This window comes from Ambystoma mexicanum, chromosome 2p, assembly GCF_040938575.1.
Source record: "Ambystoma mexicanum isolate Mex_15411 chromosome 2p, UKY_AmexF1_1, whole genome shotgun sequence".
In the NCBI taxonomy this organism is placed as follows: domain Eukaryota; kingdom Metazoa; phylum Chordata; class Amphibia; order Caudata; family Ambystomatidae; genus Ambystoma; species Ambystoma mexicanum.
In genome coordinates this window covers 1,438,407,501-1,438,433,089 of record NC_090923.1, presented here as the reverse complement: position 1 = coordinate 1,438,433,089, position 25,589 = coordinate 1,438,407,501, and positions in this window count along the sequence as shown.

Below are 25,589 nucleotides of genomic sequence, written 5' to 3'. Positions count from 1 at the left end.
CGATCACGAGGGAACAGTCGGCCGTCCTGCGATTTGCTATGGCAGCTCAGCTTTTCCAGTTCATGGCAGTGCCCTTGGCACTGAAGACACCGCTATGGTTATTCACGAAGCTGAAGGGGCACTAGGCGCTCCCCTCCACGCAAAAGGGGTCCAAGTACTCCCATACCTGGACGATTGCTTATTCCTGGCCTCAACAGCAGAGCAGCTGACCCGCTTGTGGAGGAGCCGCCGGGAATGACTAACAAGTGGGGCCTGAATCGGATGTAGTTGTGCCGACCGCACTGACGCATTGACATTACCATCTGTACAGCGCGCTGAGTGGGCACTGGCAGATTTTGCCCGTGCAGGCCGTAACCTGTCTACGCCTCTATGAAAATGCTGAGACTGATTCTCAGCGGGAAAAGTCACGCGTGGCCTCGCCACCGGGCATCAAGCTTATAGGGCGTGTTTTTTGGACTTTGCAATACTGAGAAAAACTGCTGAGAGGTAAGAGACAACAGCAAGACTGTTCTTTCAAGTACAGGGGCACATGGCCCATGGCAGCGTGTGTCTTTGCAGTGCCGCGGGCGAGGCTCCACCTCAGGCCACCGTTGTCTTACCTTTACAACCCTTGGGCACTGGAGTCCCAGGAGTTATGTACTCTGATTGCAGGGTCCTACTCATCAGGAACAAAAGTATAATGGTGGTTGGAGATGATCGATTTGTTCAAAGGGTTTCCCTTGGAGGAGCCCTCTCCGATCATCGTTACTACAGATGCCAGCAGTATAGGGGAGGGGCAATGGCTGAGAACTATCAACATCAGTAGATGTGGAGTGGGCGGGATTCGGCCTGCTCATCCAATTGGCGAGTGCGAGCAGCTGCTTTCAGGGCTCCGAACGCCTTTCTTCCCTTCATTCAGGGGAAGGTGGTAGTTCTGCAGGCGGACACCTCAGCATCGACATACGACATCAGGCGGGTGGGACACGGTCCAGGGCTCTGGGAATGTTGCCAATTGATCAGGGGGAGTGAACAGAGCAAAAGCACCTGTGTCTCAAAGCAGTGCATATTGGGGAATCAGACAAACGTCAGCCATCTTGAGCAAAGCCTTCCCCTCTGCAATATACGAGTTGAAGAGCGAGGTTATACTACAGCCGCAGTGAAGAATCGGAACTCGGGTGATAAGTGTGTTTGGTTTTCCTCAAAATGCCCAGTTTCCCAGCTTCTGTGTAAACCTTGTCAAGAAGCATGGGTGGGGGCTGGATGTAATAGTGGTCCAGGAACCGAAAGGGTGTGCTATGATCACACTTAATTGGCTCTAGATATTGCCATCACAATACCACTCTGCTGTAAATCGAGCTGTCCTCTCCTGTACCCTGAACTCATGCCTACCAATAGCCTATCACATTTAAGAAACATACATCCACACCCTGACAAGCCATAGCCCCTCCCATTCATCCCAATTGTTTTTTTGCTCTCGGATTCTAGTCGCTCTATGGTCCATTTTCTCTTTCCTATCAACTCTTCCCCAATCCTCCCCTTCCTTTCTACAGATTAAGGTCTGGCGACACTCTGGCAGGGTCACAATATGCCACCTTTCCAAAAAGGCGACGTAAGACCCTTACGGTGGTGATGGGCGTAGTATAAATATTGGATAACGTATGCCTGTCATCCCCCTTATCTCCAATTTATTGGTCCCAACCAGGAATCCCCTAGTGGATGTGGTTCTGCGCGCTCCATACTGGCCTCGAAGGGGGTAGTTCCTCCTCCTGGTAGTCTTTCTGTAGCACCTATCTTCCTGCTCCCACCCTGCCCGTATGGACTCAGGGTGCCCCCCGAGTCACGGAATTTGATTCTTCGTGCTTAGGCCTTGGAAATGGAGTTGCTGAGGGCGCATGGACGTGGTCGTACACCGCAACTCGCCGCAGTAGCTGAGAATGACAGGAGGCCGGCCTCTCTTGATGTGTATAACAGACACTGCGTGGATGTTGTTATATGGTGTGCGGTAAACGGGGTGCAGGCACCCGGTTCTTCAGTTGGTACTCAATGATGGAATTGCAGAAGGGTCACCACACACATTTTTCAGTGCAGACCATTCACTGCTAGGAAATTCACCCACAATATAGAATTATTTTAAAAAATCTACAAAGAGCAAGTTTGGGAAAAAGGGGAACATGTTTTTATCGATCAAGCGAGGGTGGGTGTTATTGGGGGTATTGGGGGCTTTCCCCGTGCTTTTTGTTGATTCTCTGAATTTAAACACAGTGGGCCTCATTACGACTCAGGCGGTAAGGGTTTTACGGCGGCGTAAACAGCGCCGACCCTTACCGCCTGAGTACGAGGTCCCTTAGCGCCATGGCGGATTTAACACCTGCTTTTAGCAGGTGTTAAAATCCATGGCGCTAAGGGACCATGGAGTTAATTACGCCACCGTAATTTACGGTGGCGTAATTAACGCCTTCCCCACTCCCATTATGCCCTATGGGGCAAAAATGGGAATGGGGAAGGGTAAATGGGGATTGGGGACTTACCGCCCCGCCAACCTCGGAATGGGGCGGTAAGTCCGCCAACCACCATGGCGTAAACGTAGTTTACGCCATGGTGGTAAAGTCACGGCCCAGGCGGTAACTTACCGCCTGGGTCGTAATGAGGCCCAGTGAAAATTAAAAAGTGAAACATTTGGGAGTGAAATAATCAGGGCAAAGGACACATGGAAGCGTTCAGTTCCTTCTGTCCTGCCATTTCTAAAGGAGGGGTTTTATTTAGGCTTGGAAATATCTGCTGTGGGGGCATTTAGAGAGCCTTGGGGTAAGGACATGGAGGGGGAGAAACGAGAACCCCGTCTATTGAAAAGTTTCTCCATAGCCAGACTGTTGGCAGTTTTGGCTGTGCCTCTGTTGGAGCTCTCACTGGTTCTGAACGCCTCGCAGAAACTAATTTAGGGGCTTGTACGCTGCCTTTTGCACTTGCTGTGAAAATGAAATAAATTCTCCCTGCCAAGTATTCACGGCAGGCCGTGTTTATAATGGATTCCTATTGACTCTGACTGCTTTTTGCTGGTGTAAAAAGCAGACGGACTTCATAGGAATCAACAACATTTGCACCAGCATGTAAATCGATGATCACACCATTGCAGTAGTATTTGTATGGCGGCAAGGAAGGGGGCGGTGAAATCATAATATATTATCTGCCACGCCTCTCTGCCATGCAAATGAATGAAAATGGGGGGGTGATGTGAATGAAAGGCGAAAAAGCCTTACGCATGCCTTTTGATGCCTTTCATCTACGTTACACGCAGGAGCAACATGAGGTCCACAGAACATTGACATGAAAGGCCCCACGCTGAAGGCAGTCTTCTTGCAGGCTATCACGTCGGGGGGAGAGTGGTAGAGCTTGGGGCCCTCATATGCCGAGCCCTGCTTCTGCTGGTGCAGTCAGAGGCATGTTTCGATGATGCGATCCTGCCTTCGTCCCAAGTATAGATCAAAAGGTCACCAATTCCAGGAGATGGTTTTGCCGGCCTTCTTTCCAAATCCCTCCTCTACAGAAGAGTCTCGATGGAATACATTGGATGCGAGACGTTCTCAGTCTTGTCGTAGGTGGAAAGAACATCTCTTGGGAAATCTTACAGTTTATCACGTTTGGTGGACCGAGTCCAGAAGAAAGGATTCAGTTCCACCATCAATAGGGGGAATTGTGGGACCATTCCTCTACCACATGATCCTGCAGGCATCCCTCTGCCCCCTTAATTTCAGGGAAGATTGATGAGAGGGAGGTTGGCGTCATAGGCTGAGGCTTAAGGTGTTTCATTCCAGGACATTTGTAAGTTAGCGACTTGGGCTGACCTGAACCTGTTCAATAGACAATATTGTTCACATTCTTATAGACAAGGGTTGCGTGCATTTGGCACACGCACACATATGAAGGTAAACAAGCCCAGGTGGCTTTCACAAGCTCACGTTTTTGGAAGGTGGCATCTGGTAATCAATGGTGTGCGCCCATGAATGGACGCAGGCCAGTGTCATGGCTTGCCCTTCTCGAAATGCTGTCAATTGTTGGGTAGTCACTCAAGTCTGCTGCATATCTATTCTCTTGAGAGTAACAACAAGTAGGATGTCAGAAGATGCCAGTGGATGAAGCCCAATAGGCTGGTACCCTCTGGAGTAGAAAAGGATGCAGGATGGCCATGTAGGGCAGCAGGAGCAATTACAAAGTCACTGTTAGGGAGATGTATCATTTGTATGCTTCCTCCCCTCTCCTAGTGAGACCCTCCATACTTTTTGCTAGACTTCTGGACCTTTTCCTTTCAATCCTGAATTAGTGGAGCCTTTTTCCACTCATTCATTCTTGTGGGCTTTGTCTTTTGGAACTCTGTTCTTTGTAGTCTGCCTGTACTATGGAGTCTGTCTACTCCATAGCTCTTAAAGGCATCTGTGTCTTACTACAGCACACAGCTCCTTATGGGCAGTGTTGCTGGGGACCCTGAGGGTCCTCCTTTAAGATTCCTTTTTATGTATCCCCAAGTAACTACAGTTCTTAAGGATAGAGAGATACTTGGCATCGCTCCCAAAACACTGTATTCTGAGAAATCGGCACACACCACCTTCAGTGGAGTACCAGAGGGATACCTTGTATCCCCCTTCTCTCTGCTCCTGTGACCTTTTGGTGGTCACATAGATAATCTCATAGTTAAGGCATCTGGCAGTGGACATGTTCTACCAATTATTCTGTAGTTTTTATAACGCAGGCTATGTCCATAGCCTTGGTAGTGCATAATAGGGGCAACCAAGTATCAACTTGAGGCCTCCCTTCTTTTTTGCCATTACTAGCATGGTTGTTCTTTGTTAGCCCTTCTTCTACCATTCTGAGAGTGGTAGGTCAGTGTGTGTGTTTTGTCTTTGGCTGGAACCCATGGGTGTCCCGGCCTAGGCTCAAGAGTTTCTGGGCAGGCAGTAGTTGGGGGAGGAGTCTTCTACCCCCTATCCTTTGTCTACCAGAGTGCCTGAATAGGATCAGCTCCCACAGGGGTTCTGGCTGTCCTAGTTGGACAGCCAAACACTCCTTTCTGTAAAATGCTGAGAGAGATTGCAGAGGAGTGTGTGCTGAAACTGTATAAAAGGTGTGGCTTTTCTAGTCAACAGCAAGTCGATCACTGGAAGCTGAAGTAACCGAAGAAGAGGATGAACAAAGATGCCTGCAGACCCTTTGCAACACTGTGACGCTACCATTGATGTTCTTGCACCATTTTCTGTGTGACAGAGGACAAACTTTGAATTGAACCATCTTCCGGAGGTCCTAGGAGTTTCCGGCTGTGGAACCCCAATGCCTGGAGACCTGCTGCCCATTTCGAGTGCATCATTGTGGAAAGACCGAAATCCATCCAAATCTTTGATTAACCTATAAGGACACTCCAGAGATCCGATCCAACTCGCCCAGACCCCCTCATCAGAGTGTGAGACTGCAGGAAGCAAAGACGATTGACCGGGCGATCCTTGTCCTTTGTTGGTGCTGCACAAAAGGTGCCAAAACCACAGAGTCAACCAAGAAGTTGCTGACAGTCATGCCCTAGGTCCTCCCTTGAGACTGCTGCTGAGAGACTCTATCCATTGTCCTGCCTTCAGTCATCATACGAAGGAATCCGGAGGACGAGTCCGGAGCTGCAACATCAAGGAGCATCCAGCCTGAACATTTTCTTCCAACCTAAGGTACTGTGAGGGAAAAGGTATTGCTTAGCTTATTTCAAGAAGTCACTCCAGAGTGTTAGAGTGCACCTAGAGGTGCCCAGGGTCACCCCCTCTTACCTACGACTCAAGCCGCTGTTTGTGTCCCTTCATCAAGTCCTTTACAAGATCTCCCTTGTTAGTTGTTAACTTGCTGCTTTTATAACACTAGAGACTGTAAGAAATCCACAGGAACTCTTTGTATTCTGCTGCTTGTCATGACTTTGAGCCCTCTCCAAACTGCCTTTAGCTAGGGTTGCATTTTGGGACTTAAAAGACTTACTGGGTGACTAGCCCCTCTCTAGAAGTTTGAACCAGGCTGATGCTACACTAACTAACCATTTCCCCCCCTTTAAGTGACTTTACTATATGTATTTTCAGAGTAAGTGCATTAGTGTATGAACTGTTCGAATCTGTAGGTGCGCATGATAACCGATAATACGATAACATTGTCTTTTCCCTTTCTAACATTGCTACAAATATAACCACGAACAAACACAAAAGAGAAAGTGCCTTTTGAAGTATTTCAAAGTGTTCCAGTGTAAATGTGTAAAGTATTAAAGTGATTCTGGTGTATATATAATAAACATATAATTTTATATAAATTATAAGTGCAAGAGTTTCTTTGATGTGCATGTCTAACTAAGGTTTAGTGTACTTAGCTACAGCTAACATCTTCCTCTTAAAATACACCTGACTGCTCTGCCACTCTACCAAGGTCCTGTTAGTACAGACCGATACTAAGATTTGGAGATCTACAGACCACTGGGATAGCTTACTAAAGTCTTACTACCAGTAGGACTTTAGGAAAACTCCCCTAAAAGTCACTCTCTGGAGAAGGCAGCAAAGGAAGCCAAGGGTAGGTAACAGAAGACCACCCCAACTTTAAACCAAATCATTGATTGGCGAAGACACCATATCAACAATCCAATATAAAGGTTCCCCTCTTCCAACCCTGGCCTTTAGTAGGTATTACATACATGCCAACATTATCCATTCCATTCTGGAGATGCTAGTCCAGCCTTGATTTTAACTTTGCATTCTGGGACTTGTAGTCATGGATTTATAATGAGAACACCAGGACTACAAGTCACAGAATCCAAAGCTAAAACCAGGAGTAGACTAGCATCTCCTGAATGGAATGGACACATTGGGCATGTATGGTTTTGGGTGGTTAAAGATTACAACAGTGTGTGATATTTAGAAGACCATAATCCTGTGCATTATTCATTCACCATAAATATAGGCCATAGTTCAATGAGAAAAGTCAGAGAGTGCAAGTCTGGTGTAATAGAGACTGCTTGCGGGTAAATCCAGAAATCATTTTGTCATGGCAACAGGCACAGAAAAGAGAGTTTGTTGAGTTTGGTTCCCCCCTATGGGCAGGGCAGATGAGGGGGAGGAGTGGAGAAAATGAGTGGACGCTGCCCCTGACCCAGATACTTTCTAAGCATCCAAATAAGAGACCAGTCTAAACATGTTTTTTATATTTGGTTCTTAGGTGGCCATTGCACCACTGCATAGACAAAATATTGCTGTAATATTAGCTCCGAGTGTAATGCAGAAAAGTACAGTACTTTAGTCAATGGGCCTGATCACGACTTCGGCGGTAACCCTTAAATCCGGCGGTAGCGCTAATACCGCCGGATTTAAGGGTGCGCCGAATCAGCGCTTCGGCGGATTTCGCCTCAGCTCTGAACTGGGGGGAAATCCGCCAAAAATTTGCGCTATTACTGCCGGCGGGAAATCCGCCGGCGGTAAGAGCGCGAACATTCCCCATTGAGCCCAATGGGGAATGGTGCATTCCCGAACGGGCTCAATGGGGAATGGGGAATTACTTTACCGCCGAACTCGTGATCCGGCGCTATTAGCGCCGGGGAGTTTGGCGGTAGGGCTATTACCGCCGGCGGTAATACCGCCGGCGGTAACGGCCAAGTCATGATCAGGCCCAATGTCTTTGACTGCTGGAATTGTCTGGATGAGCACTGAAAGCGTGATGTTTTTCAGCAGTAGATGCAGAATGCCTTAACACCAGGTAACCTGCACTGGGATTGAAGGACCCTGCAAACTGTTCTGTGTCCTCCTCTGAAGAGTGGCAGGACAATCCGGCAGTGGAGCAGCTGTGCTGCTGCTTCTGTCACAGATTCATGGCACCTTCAACCCATTTATTCATTGTACACTTGGCAAACCTGGACCACGAGGAACTGGCATATGCTGCTAGGCCTTTTACTTAAGGTTATACACATCTGTGCCCTTAAATTAGTTTATTAGCCAACAATGTATCTTGGACTTTCGTACCCAGGAAGCCCCTTGTCAGGTCATGGGTTCACATACATACATACATATAGGGCCTGATTCACAGAGCGTTTTCCAATGGGGTTGCACCATTATAAAACATTTCTCTGAATCAGGCCCACAGTGTTTAATTTGTGAGAAAATAAGGGCCAGGGCTCAAATATGTTCTAGCATGCTTGTGACACTGTGAACGGGCAGTTCCCTGTCATTGCTGCCACCATGCACACTTCTCCCCACACTGTCCACACATCTGGGGTTAAACAACAGCTCACAACTGCTCATTGGGGTTGATGGATGCTCTGGCTATCATTACTTCATGATAAATCTGACTCTGAGACAATAAGTGCCAGGGCTCAGAAATATATGCCTGGGGTGAGCCACTGAAAACACCCCCACAAATTAAGCACTACATACATACTTACATACACACACACACACACACACACACAAACACTCTCTCCATCTATCTATCTCTCTCCCTTGTTTCTCTCTCTCACTCTCAAAAGTAGGGTGGAAGAGATGTGAGACTGTTCAAATGGTATTAGCCCATCCCTTGCACCCTTGCATCATTCCACCCTGTGCACCCACCTCGTCTTGTTGGACTACTACTCACTTTTACAGAATCTGAAGATTTTGCCACAGTTTATTGGATGGTCACTATTAACTGAGGGAGTTCCCCTCCCCCCAATCAAGGTGTCGTACAACAAAGCGCTTAGCAGATTCAATTATGGTTAGGCCTCCAACCTGTATAATACCAGTCAGCAGATACCCTCTGGATCACTAATAAGCTAGGAACCAGGCCGGTGTATAGAAATAATAGTGTATATTTATTTACATTTCTACAATAAATAATAAATTAATCATAATAACACTAGCGACCAACTCCGTGGCACAACACAATTATCACAAATGCAAATTACTTGCATCAATTGACTGACGTGTATTTCTTGATAGACTTTCAGTTACCACAACAAAGGCAGGTTGAATTTTATGTCAAAACGCACATCCGATGTCTGTGCACATTAACAGATAGGAAACTTTAAAAACACACAGTGATTGCTTGGTTCTTCACAATGTTCTTTTCTCCCAGCAACCCCCACCCCCAGGCATCAGTTATATACAACCCTTTTGGTTTAAAGGCAAGATACAGGGAGTGGGAATATAATGGGAATTGAGTTTGGGCTTTTTATTTGAAAAGCAAGGTTTGGAAAATGAACTCAATGGGAAAATCGTTTTAGGAACACACATTCAAATGAAATACAGGGCTTAGGGATTCTTGTTTGGAAAGAAAGGGAAAATTATTTAAGGGAGTCAGGAGTTTAAGGAAAATAGGGTTACCGAATTACTTTATTGATTATAATGGCTCTAACACAATGGGAATTACATTTGCTTGTTTTGAATTTTAACAAAAATCATGCTGCAATTTTTCTATATGGCAATTATTTGAATTAACTTTAATTAAATGTGCTAATGGTCTGCACCATTTCACTCCCTCACCCACAATTAAACGGAAAGGATTAAGGCAGTTAATTAAATGGAAAGGATTAAGGCAGTTAGTTCCCAACACAATGCATAGCTTTGGGCATATATCTACTTACATGGGAGGTCTCTATTCTCAGCTCAGGTCAGACAGATTTTAGACCCTTTTTTGGGAATATGTAGGCAGCTCACACCTCTGGTCTCTATTTACAGCAATATTCCTCCAGCCACAGGTTTCTCTCAGATAGGTCTCCCAGCTACCAGGCAGAAGTCCCCAGTAAATGTCCCTTGGTCTCCTGTCTATCTACTCTGCTGGGTGTTAGCCTTCCTTTTTGTCAGCTCTCTGTTGTTGTCAGTCTTGGCATATCTGTCTGCTCTCTTCTTTTTGTCCTTCTGTCCCTCGATGGAAAACAATTATTATGTAGTGTTGATGACACTTACATATTATGAATACTCCCACACTATGGATTGGGCACCTCTCTTCCTCCCCCTCCCACCAATCCACCCACTGCCAGCTGATAGGGCAAGGACTTTAGGAGGTCTGGATTATGGATAGTAAGGGGAGGAGGAGAATGCTTCATTTAAAAAATGGCATGTTTTTACATTTTTAGTTTCCTCAAAATGTCACTACATGGCAACTATGTGTATTTTTCAGCTAACTGCATAAACATATATATTTCTGAAATCTACCCTTTATGGTGAATCAGGGAATACTCATTTTAATTGCGACATGACCTTCCCGGGAGGAGCTATAATTTTTCGTGGTTTATTCCTGAGCTGAAATAGTTATAAATATCAAACTTCAGAAAACACACATTAATTTTTCTTTCTATCAGCTCTCCACATTTTGTATTTTTCTGATTATTATGAGTGTCACAAACCCATTTTCATCTCTAAATTAAATTACACACATGGCATATAGTTAATATTTACAAAGAACTGACATACTTTTTGTGGTCTTTAATCTGAGTCCTGGATAAGCTCATTGTGATGCACGGATCTCCTGTTATTAAGGAAAAAAGAGTCCACTGTTAATCAAATGGCAAGACATAATATGGGCCATTCCTGAGTTTCCATTTCTCAAAACCCAGGCTGTTTCATTTTATCCAAAGTCACATGTCTTGGACATCTTCTTGGCTCCTTGTTGGCGTTTGTGTAACAGTCTTTGAAGTTCCACTAGCATTCTCTGTGAGGCATTTTATTGGGACCATGACAGTCCAAGAGGTCAGTTCAGTTGTCTGGTTTATCTGACCGTGCCACAATGTTGATTGAACTCTTTGTACTTCTTTGCTTTTTAACCTGAAAACCAAGCCTGTTTTCTTGATGGGCCCAGCCCAAAGGTCTTGAGGTCAATGTTTAAGAAGCACAGACTTTTGAGTTCTGTGGGGAAAGCAAACTGCATCCCTAATTCTCAAATTATAGCATTTTAAATCAACACATGTAACATTTTGTATTGCATCTGGACCTGCTGTCCATGAATAAAGTTTTTCTTAAATACAATAGTTGAAACGATATGAGTCTCACTTTCAGTATTATTCACACATAGGCCACATTTAACATAGGAAACCAGTGTTCACTTCTACGCATAGGCCTCTCCTTGTGAATTATGTCATTTTGAATGTTGAAGCATAAGTGTTTTTATTTGTGACCAATGCAAAGTGCTTGGCTTCACTTTAGACTGCTGGATCAAAGTCCTGTGCTGCATTGAAGTCAATGTAACATGCTGCTGTCTCTTTAAGTGAAATTGTAGCTTTTCATATTTTATGAAAACAGCATTTTCATCCACACATGTCCTTTGTAATGCATTGGGCACATCCAGCAGTTTTAAGTTCTCAGGCACATTTTCGTTCACTTGAGCGCCTGTCCATTTTGGTAAAGACGAAAGAGGCCCATTTCTGTTCATTCACTAGGCCTTGTGGTGGAAAACAATGTTTTGAACCGGCCTGCATATTCTAATGGGACTCAACACCAGCCAGCTTCATTCACACAATAGGGCATTGAATGGCCTCTCAGTCTCTGTCACTCTGGGGCTGAATCTGCACCCACAATCTGATTTATATTCTTGGCTTAAATTTGTGGGCACATCATGTGATCCTGGGAAAATCAGTTTAAATATCTGGGCAACTGGTCATTCATTTGCCAAAATTGGGAGTGCTTAGGGACAGGCTCAAGCACTGCAAAAGAAGTATGCAAAACACTGTATTTAAAGATTAAGTAGGTCTGAAAGTCTTACTTTGTATCTCTGATGTATTCCTAAAATGGCAAGCATCAAGACTTGTGAAAATGGATTCTTCTCAAGTTAGGCAGTATAACCAGAAGAAGAATATAACACTGGCAGTTACGTAACAACACACAATCCATTGGCACTTAATAATATTTATTTATTTTACATTTTTAAAGCGCTCACACAGCCCGCGAGCATCTACGCGCTGTTACAGCAATTGTTTGTTTTCTTAGTTGCGTAATTGTTTTTTTTTTGTCTTAGTTGCGTATTTATAACACGCTTAAACACCCAGAGGTTTCTAACCGCGGACCCGGGGATTGAACCTGTGTTGCTTCGTGTCGTCTTGCTTCCAAGACGCGCACGTTGCCGCTGAGCGATCCTCCCGGGATACCCTTATAGCCTGAAGGGAGGGAACAGTGTTGTGAGATGACCTGCCTAACTGAGGAGCATCCTTATCCCAAGCGATAAGAACCCCGCCAAAGGTCTATAAGGCTATTAGCAGATAGTGGCAATAGCAAATCATGTTTGGCGTTTTGAGGGGGAAGTAAAACACATCATGGTTTTATTTTGTATCATTTAAACATGGCTGTCTTCATAAATTAATCATTGTGCGTGCCAACCTGATTGAACTACAACATGTTTAACGTGAGCATGCACTAGCTGCTATGTACACTTGTACAGTTTCTCTACAAGGGAACTGAAAGCATTTTCCAGCGTTTTGGCCTTCAATTCCGTGAGATATAAAGCTGTTAAATAAAGATCCTCCTATTGTTGAATGAAATCAGCATTAAAGAATGTATTAACTGCAGAACAGCATTTGTGTTATAATGTGTATATGTAAAGCAATCTATATTGATAGCACCATAAAATATTTAAGATCCAGAATGAGAGAGCATATGTGTGCAATAATAACACCCTATGCGCATAAGCAGAGCATTGGAATTCGGCACACCAAGGTGAGGTTCTTGGGATGTCAAACAGTGCATAGCAAAATAAAAGGAGGTGACAGAGAAAGCCTTGGCAGAAGAATGGAGGCATCATTAATCTTCACCACGTGAGCTGCACAGGATGGACTGAACAAGGATACTGAAGTATACGCTTTTCTAGAATGAGTAAACAGAATGCTCAAGGCCATAGTTTATGCACAAGAATAACAGTACATCAAGTTACAGTATTTGTCGGGAATGTCGAAATGGATCAATAACTATAGTGATATTGTAAAAACATAGGGTGGCAATACATTAGACATTATCCCTAGGTGTATAAATTCACTATAGCATGTTTTGGGTATGTTTGGTTTAATGGTGTAAATGAACAGTAATAGAAACAACCATGTAAGGATGTTATGATCAATAGTCCTATTGCTTTCAGAAGTTCAGCATTAAAGTGGGGGTTCAGAATCAGAACAATACATTGGGTTTATGTGCAATGCTACCACTGTGCTTTATTATGACTAGTTAGTAAGGAAACATAAACACCAGCTGGTGGGATACTACACAGGCTAACGAGCACTGTTATATGCTTGGCATGATTCCTCTTGATATATGCCAGCGAGCATGATAGGATACATAATTAAGTACTCATTAGGAGCAATGTTGAATTTATTTACAATCAGAGATTGTAAAATTTAGCACACTGAACACACGTAAATCTACTGTTTGAAGCGCTTTGGAGCACTTCACTTATATGCGCTTTACATATAAACAATTACAATTACTGGAATGTTAACACCCATGGTATGTTATTTAGATGAAATATGAACATAAATACAGTGAAATTAAACTACAGAAGATGGATGCCCAACGTAAAATGGCACATACATACATTTGAAAAATGGAATTGCAGTACTAGGTCTTGAAAAAGGATTTCACCTCAATTCTAATCATTAATGAGACAACGCCAAGCATAATGAAATTCGTCTATGGTTACACTCATTTATGTAATGATATTTGTTAAGTATGCATCAGAGAAATTGAATGTTTGCAACTGTAAAATGGCCGCCTTATGCATAAGGTAAAGATGTATGGGCTTTTGAATGAGCCCTTCTTCCATTTTTTCAGGTAACTATATAATCTGATTCAAAATGGAGCCGGGCACGTGCACACGTCGGATTTGGCACCTCCTACGTGGGAGGTTCGCAGAAAAGGCAGATAAGAAGAGATAAGATAGGTTGGCCATTTTTGGTACCTTTCAGTTGCTATGGAGTAAAGAGTTTCATGGCAATATCAGTACAGATTTATTTTTCTGAATAGCAAGGACCTTAATTCTTCTAGAACATACTGAGTGGTATTAGACAAACAAAACCTACAAAAAGAATCGCTTGAAGATAACTAAGGTAACTGTAACGCTCACCTGATTCCCACGGGGGCGTCGATCGGAACTGGACTGCTAAGGTCTCCACCAGCGTTATTTGTAGTGCAGAGACGGCTGACAGGACCGGCCTTCCTAGCTTCGTCTGCTTGATTCGTAAAAGTAGTTTCCTAAAAGCAGGAGGAGGGGAATTAGCCACCCAGTGGATGCAAGGAAACACTTGTTTAATTTGTTCCTTCTAAGCACCCCGATATTCCCCTCTTGTTGTCTCACCTTATTGTTTGTAATGATGAGCTCTCCATCCTGCACCGAGCGCAGGGGCACATAGAATCCCAGTTGCTTTACTGGTTTGAAGATCTTGGGCAAGTTCCAGACGTGTTGAACTCTGTGGTAAATGGCAAGGAGCCATAAGTATAATATCTATAGAGTTCAATTGTCTGTTATTCACTCGTTTTATCCCTTTGTATTGCAGGTTAATCCGAGAAGAGTTCACCTGAAGTGCCGCAGGTTGCGCGTGGGTAAGAGTCTGTATTACCCAGCGTTGTCCGGTAAAAGCGAAGTAAATGTCTTTACAAATGAACAAGTGTTCTTTCCTCCCACATGTGCGGCGTTTAAGAGGTGGAACGCCGATGAAAGATGCCCAGGGGAGCGGTAACTCTGGTGAGTATAATATGGTTGCTTTGATTGTCTTTGTTAGCACTCGGCTCACCTTGTTCTCTTAGTCCCTTCCAGGTTCCACGGATGCAGTGATGAAATGATGGCTGCAGCGCTGAACTGTGGAGATGCAGACCGGTAAGTATGGCGCGGCGCGCCTACTAGCGATGCAATCTTTTTATTTCCGACATGTCTTTTCCAATTCTGAAGTGCGGCGAATTCGGGAACAGATGAAAATTAAAAGGTAAGTTCTTGTTCTTATTTCTCTTTCTTCTAGGATGGTGTCCAGGTTCGAGGCGGGCGTGGCAGAGGACTGGATGCTGCAGGCACGGTGAGCGTCATGCTGCTGATGTGCAGAATAACGCAAAGCATGGGCTGCTGTTCGGGCGTGGTTTAAATAGCCTGCAAAGTAGTCCCAGGTAAGAAGTTCCCCAGAACCACACCCGGGTAAAAAATAGTCCCTTCAATAAAATAGTCCCATCCAGGCCTCACGTGGGCTTTGATTCATTTGCAGCATGGTCTGCAGGAGGTAAGTAATGTCTATGAGCCTGGCGCCTATGGCGCCAGGACTGATGTCTATTATGAGCCTGGTGCCTAAGGTGCCAGGACTGAACCCAGATAGCCCCCAGCCGGGGCTGCTGGGGTCTCAATAAATGTCTGGATGCCTGCTCCCGAGGTTGCTGGGCTGGGTCCGGATGCCCGGGGGTAGGCATCATGACAGTAACATAGTTACCCATGCACAAACCACTATTTGTAATGTGCATAAAGTTGAGATGTACAGTTACAGTATTGTTTATATATATATATATAAACAAGTATTAGAAAGAAAAATAGAAGACCCAGTTCAATACAACAAGCAGCAATAGGTGGAATTGGAAAAAAAGCATGGGAGTTTTAATTCAAATTATGTTATTCAGAATGTCCATAATGAGACATTAGACCTCATAACAATGATGTGTCATTTGTCTGACAGGGAAATAAAGTTGAATGGTACTAGTTGAATGAAATAATGTATAGACTGCAACAGATCATTATAATCCGTGAAGATATGAGGACCACCGGATTCGGTGAGTATCATTTAATTGTAATACCAATTACGATTGATTTTAAGCTGGCTTTAAAAGGTGGGAGGAAAGGATATTTTGTGTGGAGAATGTGTTTTTGGCTCTTCAACACTATTATCTATATATATATTTATTTATTTATTCATTTATTTATTGGACATGTTAATGGCGCCTATTCACAAGTGCTTCCAGGCACCTCAAGACAAGATGGGGGGGATATGGGAACCATAAAGGAAGAACAACAAAACGGTTGTATTGGCCTTGTGACAATACTACCGTGCAAGTGCATGACAAAGAAGGTAAGTGCAGGGGTGGCGGGGGTAGAGGGAGAAGTGCTAGAGTGGGGTGTCCCAAGGAAGGGGGTGGACAAGTGCTGGGCGGGCCAAGGCAGCACGTGCCAGGGGAAGAGGGGGGAAGGGAGGATGAGTGCAGTGGACAGGGAGGACCAGGTTGGGCAAGTCCAGGAAAGGGAGCCCAAGGGCAGTGCTGGTAAGGGATGCCGGGGAGACTGGTAGGGGGTGGTCTTGCCCCAGTATGAATCTGATATGAAGGGGCCAGGCCCCAATCGCAGTCTGTTAAGCGGCTTCACTTCAACACTACAGCTAAGTCAATGCCTAGTCTGGGATGCTGAGGGAAACCCTTATTGATATATTTTTAGGTCCAGTTCATGTACTCTGGATGACAACCCTTATATAACACCCCTCTCTTAGAATCCCCCTGACTCCACTGAGCCAAGAAGTAGGTCTGTTTTGCAAATTTAAACGGTTTATTTGGACAATTCAACAATATATATCTATCACACTTTATAAATAAATTGATAACTGATATCACACTTCAGAATATGACCGCGATCAACAATGGATAATGTTACAGGGGTACACTGATTTGGTTACTTAGGAGTAGTGTAGAGGATGAGGTAGCTGAAAATGCTTGATGGTTTCAAGGAAATGCAAGGTGGAATAAAATGCAGTACAGAAATAACTTGTTATGATTTTAGCAAAAGGTAATATGATCACTTTTCCCCTGGTGGTAATTCACCCCCCCCCCCCTACATGCAATGCAAGGAGATGGAAGTAACACACACAGTCTTCAGGAATACAATCAAATACAATACGGAATTCAGTTCCCCCCCAGCAAGCTTAGAAGAAACAGGTAGAAGTTTGAAACACAGGCCCAAAATGCATTAATTGTGATGGCAATGGAAGGCAAAATGTGCTAACTGATTTTAATTCCCTCTAGAGATTCAGGGTGAGTGAGAGATGCTTGTTGGTATTAGTTCAGGCTCACTTTAGCAATGCTCTATGAGTTATTACCAGGTTGCAAACGGATTTTAACAAAGGAAAGAATGGAGCTGCTATTTTGACAAGTGGAGAAATTGAGCCAAAATCGCAAATCGCGGTAAATTTTCGCGAGTGCATAAGTCGTGATTGCGGAAAAAGTATAGGGAGTCGGTTCTAGATTCGTTGGAAAGCCTAGAATCACAGCTTTGAAATGAAAGTTAAACCACGTTCCTAGGACAAACGGTTCCGGAGATACAGACGATTTAATAAAGGTAGATTTTCGGATTTAAAGTAAAACTCAAAATGACAGGTGACAGCTTGCAGCTGCAGAATTGACAGGTGACAGTTGTGCAGCTTTACAAATGACAGATGACACAATTTCTAGGAGGCAGTTCTGCTTAGGTTAAAATAGCTTGAATTAGATTATTTTAACTAAGAGATTGGTACTGCACAGTTCTGCTAGGTACTCACAATATAAATTTGAACTAGGCCTCGTCACGGATCTGGTCAACACGTCCGGCGGCGGTTCTCTCTGCTCGGCGGGTCAATCAGGCACCGGTTCTGCTCACAGCGATCCGGATCTCTGGCTCTGCTCACAGCGGTCTGGGTCTGGTCTGCGGTTCCGGAAAAAGTTCTTGGCAAAGAATTCAAACAGCTCGCCCGGCTGTTGAATAGTTTGGTTAGGTTTGCTGGATTCTGAAGGCCTGCTGAGAATACTTCTCAGTTTGTGGGTTTAGGCCCTTGCTTTAAGTTCTGAAGTAAATTTCTGGTCTCTGAAGATTGATGGATGTGAAGTCTGGAGTCTCCCGGCAGAGCGTCCCGCAGAAAATGGAATTGAATGTCTCTACCTGTCCCAGCAGTCTCTTTTTATGTGTTTTGGAAGTGGGTGTGTGCGTGGTATAACTGAGCCTGCCCCTCTCTACTTGTCATTGGCCCAATTCTTCCCTCTCCCATGTTTGGGGGAAGGAAATGGATTGTCATCATGATAAGATCTGTTTATGGGTCAGAGGATCCTCCCCTGGTCAATTTGCCCACAAATCTATATTTAATACAAATATATATTTCCCAGATACACAATTTGTTGAAATTACATGTACACATTATATATTCCTTATGGTCCATGCTTGTCCGCCTCTGATCTTCCTGGGGGCTTGCATTCAAAAATGACAACATTTTGCGCTTTTTGACTGGTTTACCAATATCGGACATTTACCAAAAATTACACACATGTGCGCAAGGAGTATGGACATTAATTGATGAAGTGTCAGATTTTTAACATGCAGACATTTGGAGTAAGACTCTATTTTCCGCTAGCAACCCCCCAGCATACACCACAGGGTCCTAACACCTCTTAAAACGTGCACAGAAAAATCACAAGAATAATGATATTACTTATATAATTCTGACAAGTCCGTACTATGAACTATCCATTTTTAAAAAAAATTATGCTCTGGCCCAGATGGGTATGGTTTAGGTTCCAAAGCACATGGGGGAAGCTTCTGTCTGCCCCCGCCTCCAGCTCGGATGGCTCCCAGAGGCACTTCTCCTCCCACTTCTCCCAAGAGGAAGCCACTTTACGGCCCCCCCAATATAACATTTGCCTGAGTCCAGGACAAGGCTTTGTTCACCTCCTGCGGTGCCCCTCCCCTAATCTAATCAGAGAGGTGTCAACTCCTTTTGGTGGGGAAGCAGGATGCAGCTAGGCCTGGGAAGAGCGGCTGAGCAGGTTTCTCCTGTCGGGGGTAGTTGTCAGGCAGAATTCAGCTAAATGTCACTTTAGTTCCCAGTTTAAATCAAACTTACAATTTTTACCTATACATTAAATAATGACTTCCTTCAAGTCATATCAGAATATAGTTTTACATTGTATCCACCTCTTAGCAAGTCTTTCCTTGGTCTGGTTTGGGTTCCTCTGTTCAGTTTTACACAAAAGTCTGGTGGTTTTAAAACGCTGGCTTTCTGATAGTGGTGAATACCGGTATTGCAACCATTTTTGGGATTAAGAAAATGAATTCCCCACAGTTCTGAGTTGCTGTTTGGCAATCAGCTTTGCCATTCCCAATGGTTTCAGGCTACTGTGTGTGTAGCCCAATGGTGGTTTTAGGCAGTGCCCTCCTGTGCTCACAACATAGGCAAAAATGGGTGGCAGCCTATTCTTCATGTTTTCCCTGTGCACTCTCTGGGGAGTTCTGGCCATCATGATGTTTTCCATGCCAGTACTGCACAGTTTTATGGTAGGGCTTGGATGCATGGGTAAAAACATCCCACAAGCCGAAGATGAAGAGTTTGCATGGGAGGGGGAGAGGGAAGGAAGAGGATAAGATCCGGCTCAAGTCTGAGGTGGGTAGGGAGTCAGTTTCAGAGGGAGGAACCAGCAGAGGAAAGTGATCTACCTCCCAAATGTTTGACCCGCAGAGAGTTGGAGCCAGAGGACCGAAGGCCTCTGGCTGGGAGGTATTTAGGGAGGGGAAAGCTTGAGTGTAGAGAGGTCCCAGACCCTAGACAGCCTTGTGGATCATCCAAAGTCCTATTCTGGATTCATTGAAGGGGTCGAAGGGAGGAAAGAGTCAGATTGAGGAAGAGGCTGTTGCAGTAGTCCAGCCTAGAGAGAACCACGGCTCTGGAGACGTTGAGCTTCTGGGGGAAGGTGAGAAAAGGTAGAATGCTCCTGAGCAGGTGCAGCTGAAAGTGGGACTTCTTGGCAAGGTCCGTGATGTGTGGAGAAAAGGAGAGAGGAATCAAAGATGGTCCCAAGGATTTTTGCCTCACAGGTAGCCGAGTGGAGGGGACCCAAGGAGTCTGGCCAGAGAGTGTGGGGCAAACAAGTCTCGGGCATCCCAATGAGAAGGATCTCTGTCTTGCTGGCATTAAGGCAGAGATCATTGGAAGAGCACCATGCCTCAATAGCAGTCAGGCAGTCAGGTATAAGGGAGGAGGCGGAGGAGGTAGCGAATTGCAGCTTCAAAGAGAGCTGTGTTTCATCTGCATAACACTGGAAATGAGGGGAGAAGGTGGAGATCAGGTGGGCCAGAGGGGCCAGCTCGATGTCAAAGATCCATAGCGACAGGATAGAGCCCTGAGGGATGCCACAGGTAGAGAGTGAGTTGGCAGAGAGAAAAGGTTCCATTTGCACTTAGGATAGTATGTTATAAAGGAAGGAGGTAAGCCATGCCAGTGCCCTGTCCATGAAGCCTAGGGTATCATGCGGACGGTTTCTGAGGATGGAGTGGTTGACTGTCAAAGGAAGAAGAAATTTTGAGGATGCCCTGAAATCAGGCTGGTGGTCATGGAGGCAACCAGCTATTTCAGTGTGCAGGGTCAGTTGGGGGTAGACCCGTTTTTCCATGAGTTTGAAAAAAAAGGGGTAATAGAGATAGGGCGATAGTTAGCCGGGCAAGAGGGGTCAGCAGATAGGAGTGCTTAAGGGGTTATAGAAAGCGGCCTGTGGCAAATGAGTGGTTCTAGAGGTCAGCCAAGGCTGGGGCGAGAGAGGCAATACTGTCCTTGATGGTTCTAGAGGATCAGGGGAGCACCTGTTTAGAGGAGACTTTCATAGAACAGACAACTCTAGAGATCTGGTCTGGTGCAACGGGAAAGAAGGAGGAGAGTATGCGGGATCAGAGGGGCTAAGGGAGACACAAGAACAAGGGGGGTGGGGGAGCAGAAGACAGAGAGGACAGGATGTCTAGAATTTTGGAGGAGAAGCGGGCAGCCAGAGCCGAGAAGAGGGCCTTGGAGGGAGGCGGAGAGGAGGAGACTGCAGTAAGCTTGCAGATTTTAAAGAGTTCAGCCGTGTTATTGGTGGCTCCAGAGATATGGGCTTGGACATGAGCCCTCTTCTTGGAGTAGATGGCGAGACGATATTGCCTTTAGAGTAGGCGGCAGTCCTATTTGTCAGAAGACAAGCTAGATGCCAGCCACTTTCACCCTGCAGTTTTGCACTTGTGTTTCAAAGGTGAGAAGTCAGAGTCATACCAAGAGTTGCATTTGTAGACAGGCTTAATGAGGATGCTCATGATGGGGGCAAGAATGCCCAAGGTATTAGAAATAGAGAGATGGAGGTTAGCTTTATCAGCGTCAGAAGGATAGTAAAATGAAGGGGGCGGAGGAGGGATGAAGGAAGAGGCAAATGCAGTGACTGACACACTCTTCATTGTCGAAGGAGAGTGGCAGTGCAAGAGGAGGCATCATAAGGGGACAGGGAAGGTCAAGGTGGGAAGAGAGGAGAGAACAGTAGTCACATCTGGAGAGTCGTGATGGATGTTAAAGTCCCCAAGGAAGGGGGAAGAGGTAAGAAGAGAGGACAGGTCAGCCCATTCTGAGAGGAAAGGTGAGGTTGTCCAGGGGGGCTGTAGATGGTAGCAAGAGCGAGAGAGAAGGTAGGAGAAACAAAAAGCTTGCAGCCTAGGCTTTCAAAGGACAAGTATGTTTGAGGGGGGATGATGGTGGCAGGAACCCACTCAGGAAAGACCAGAGTCACTCCACCACCAGGCCGGAAGGGCCTGTGATTAGACAGGATCTTGTAGCCTTCAGGGAGAAGGGTGTCAAAACCAGTGACAGAGCTGCCCTTGAACCACATCTTGGTGAGAGCAAGGGCATCAAAGTCAAGGTCTTCAAGGAGGTTACAGATGTCAGAGGAGTGTTTGATAGCAGAAGAAGAATTGAGGGTAGCTAAGTGAAGCTGGTTGCCCCCTTTAAAGATTTTGTGAGAGGAGGCACAGGGGTGTGGTGTCACCACAGGGGGCTGAGGGGGGATGAGGGCTGGAGGGTTGGCAGAGAGGGGGGGGGAGTTGAAGAGAGGTGGAAGACAACTGTCAAGAAGTGGGAGGTTGGACTGAGAAGCCTGGGCCATGATAGTGCCACAGTGATAGACAATGATGGTGCATTTGGACAATGTGAAGTGAGCCAAGAGCACTTCCCATCTGGTGCCACCAGTAATTGATGTGGAGGAGAAAGGGGAGAGGACATAAACCATACTGGGGGTCTGTAAATCAGAAGAGTGAACAGCAAGAGAATGTCAGTCATAGTCTGTCTGGAGGAAGCATTGATGTACGTCTCTGCGATGGGCAGACCAGGGTTGGAGCTCAGGAGTGCCTTTTTCAGTTTCTTCCTTCCAGACCTCGTGAGAGAGAGAGGATGGGTGATTTAGAAGGAATTACAATAGATAGGAGGGACGGAGAGCTCCATGGGGGAAGAAGCAAACAAGTGTCCGGGGACACAGGATGCAAATTAACAAGGGGGTCCTGGGAGTCCCTCTGCCAGACATTAGTCCTGGTTATGAGAGACTTACCCAGAGTCTTTAGCTCACTATCTTTCACAGAGAAGAAATATCCCAAACATAGCAGTCTTTGTCTTGCCCTGGGGCAGTCCAGCACTGAAATGCTAGGCAATTCTCCTCTGAACAAGAGTACCAACAGCAACCCCAGACACGTGTTTCGGTCTGGTTGGACCTCATCAGTAGGGTGGATCTGTGCCTCTCTAAGAATAGTGAGCAAGGGGTCCACGTCTGGATTCCCCTAGTAACTTAGGGTGAGACCCAAAGTTACTTAAATATGCAAATTAACAAGGGGGTCCTGGGATAGCAGAGCAGAAGGTCTGAGTACTATGCAACAATAGAGTCTCACCAGGCGCCAAGCAGACAAAATCAATGGGTATGCTGGAAATGCCCAGAAATGACAGTCATTCACAAATTGGAAAGCACACTTTAATTCTAATTTTGCCAGAAAGCACTAAAAAGCAGTACAAAACGGTGGGTGTGCAGTTGGAAATACACCATAGAATAGAAAAAGAGTTTTAAGTAATTTGTGACATTTTCTCTTGTTTTCATTTTTTTATGAGGAGGGCATTAGGAAAGCAGTAGAGCGCAATTAGTAGGAGGCACACTGTGATGCATAGATTGGTGCAGAGATAAGAGGTTATACATTAGGCAGGTAGGAAAAGGAGAAGGAAGCTATTAGAGCAGTCAGAGTGTCCAGGGAAGGTAGGTGGTCCAGACCCATGTGATCCATAATTGCTTACCACAGCAATCGAAGTCAAGATTTAAGTTTGTGGTCAGGACGTGCCATGGACCAAGTAAGTGTGAATCTCCTGGGACCAGTGATGTGAGACAAAGGAACAAAGTGCAGTGGCAGGGAGGGGTGCTCCCTCCAGCGCCGGACAGGGTCCTTAGAGGAGGACCTTGGAGAAGGGCCAGCTTTTGCCATCCAGCTCCTCGGATAGGTCCCGAAGATGTAAGCTGGGCCAGTCAGAGTTGTAGCAGGACAGGCACTCCAGTGCATCCTGCGGTGGTGACCATGATTGAGAGTGGCATGTTGAACATTTAAACAATAGCCCAATGGGTTTAGCCATGAGGTGCAAAACAAATGCACTATTCAGCAGTGCAGCAGAAATTAAATACTTTTTGTTGATCAGGTAGATATTTGATTTTACAAGACCGATGATTTTTGAAAGAGCGCTTACTGCTCTGTTCAATATTAAGGCACTGCCCCAACACACAAGCCTTGATGGCTTACCTTGCTGGGATGCTGAAAACCACTGCTCATGCCGACACGTGGGGATGGGGCACACCACTGGATATACACTAAATATTGTATACAAATATACTAGTTGGTTGTTTTCTTTTTTGTGTTTTTTGTGTTTTTGTTTGATCTGCATAGGAATTTCAGTTGGTTATAGAAGAAACAAGCTTTTGTGAAATTATTACAAACATTGGTTTGTTCAGAACATGTTACTAACATCACAATAATTGGATTCCCTGATGAAAAGCGATTTGCTTGAAACACGTGTAGACAGCAATTCATTTGGCTGGAAGTAATTTGGCTGAAATTGATTGGCAGAAATATTAGTGTGTGACACCATGTGTCTGATGTAACTCTACCAACAATAAAGGTTAAATAAATAAGGGGGGCGTGGCTACGAGGGCCATGTAGGAGGACGTGATCTGAAGGAGCTCCAGAGATCCTGAAATGATCCGGGCGTAAAAGTGCGCAACGATGGGCCGATGACTACTGAAAATATACATGTCGGTGTGTGAATGAGTGGACCACGCTTGGTGAACTTTTGGAAGGTGTAGGAGGAACGGCGACAGAGTTCTGTGCGGAAAAGACAAGGAGCGCCAGAGACAAAAGACGACACAAAATGGCCGACCAATGTCTGGAACAAAGGAAGGAGCAGGCCGCACGGTGATAGAGCGAAAGAGGCGTACTGGGTGCGCATTTGTCACTTGTGCAGAATACAGGTCATCTGGGTCATGTCTAATAGAACGGTGAGGCCGAAGGCGAAGCAGCCCACCCTGGACGACTTCGCTAAGTCGTCCCCTGGTCAAGAAAATACCAAGAGCAAGGATAAGTCGCCTGCAGGCAGCATGATGGCAACGGGCACCAACCAAGAAGTCCTAGCTGCGATTGCAGACTTAAAGGCGGCCTGGAAAGCCAAACTCGAACTACCCGTCACTGAGCTGAAAACGGCACTGGACCTTAAGGTCGGAGAGGTGCAGGAGGAAGTTAATCTACTCCGGCAGGACGTTAGGGCCTTGGCGGAGCGTACGGAGACCCTTGAGAAGGAAGTGAGCCCGAATACCGCGGATTGTGCCTCCCATAAGGCCGAATTGCATGCCCTGATACAGAGAGTGGGCAACTTGGAGAGCAGAGCGGAGGAGGCGGAGGGACGCGCCCGACGAAACAACATCCGCATCGTGGGCCTGCCGGAGGGATTGGAGGGCCACGATCCCACGGAGTTCATTGAGTCCATGCTACTGCAAGAGATACCCGGAGGTGCCCTATCTCAAGGATTTGCGGTGGAACGGGCACATAGAGCTCTAACAAGGAGGCCGCCGCCAGGAAACCCGCCTAGGCCGGTGATAGCCAAAATTCGTAATTACCGGGACCGGGAGAGGATATTGGAACACTTCCACAAGGGAGGAACGATTATACGAGGAGCGGCAAACATCACGGCCTACCCGTACTATACCCTGTCGGTGCAGCGTAGCCGCATGAACTTTGGGACGGTAAAGCGGAGACTGAGAGAGGCGGGCCACAAATACATGTTGCTGTATCCGGCAAAATTGAAAGTTATACATAAACACAAAACTTTGTTTTTTGAGACCCCGGAAGATGCCATGGGATGGCTCGATGCGCAGGGATGTCCCCAGGAATCTGGAGTTCGGACAGAGAAAGAGCATGAAAGAGATAAGTAATGCACAAGGAGGATGTCACAAGATGGCACGGCACGGACCCATGGGACTTGAATATAGTCATTTGCGCAACCTTCAGCAGAGGAGGTCAGACTGTTACACTAGATGTTATGAGCACTGTAATTATTATTGAATTAATGGGAGCCTTGCAGAGCGGATCTCTTTACCCCACAGTATTCTTAGCTAAGTGGCCATTACGGCGACTTCACCCTACTGGGCTCTGGGCATTGTTTGGTGCTTTCGGGACTAGATGTGGGGGTGGCTGAGTTCCGAGAACGGAGCTGGGCAACAGTTGGGGTGTGTGGAGTGGGGGAAGGGAGGGGGGGAGGGTGAGGAGGAAAGTTGGGAATTTGTTGTGTACATAGTTATGGGTAGTTTGAGCTTGTACAAGAAGCT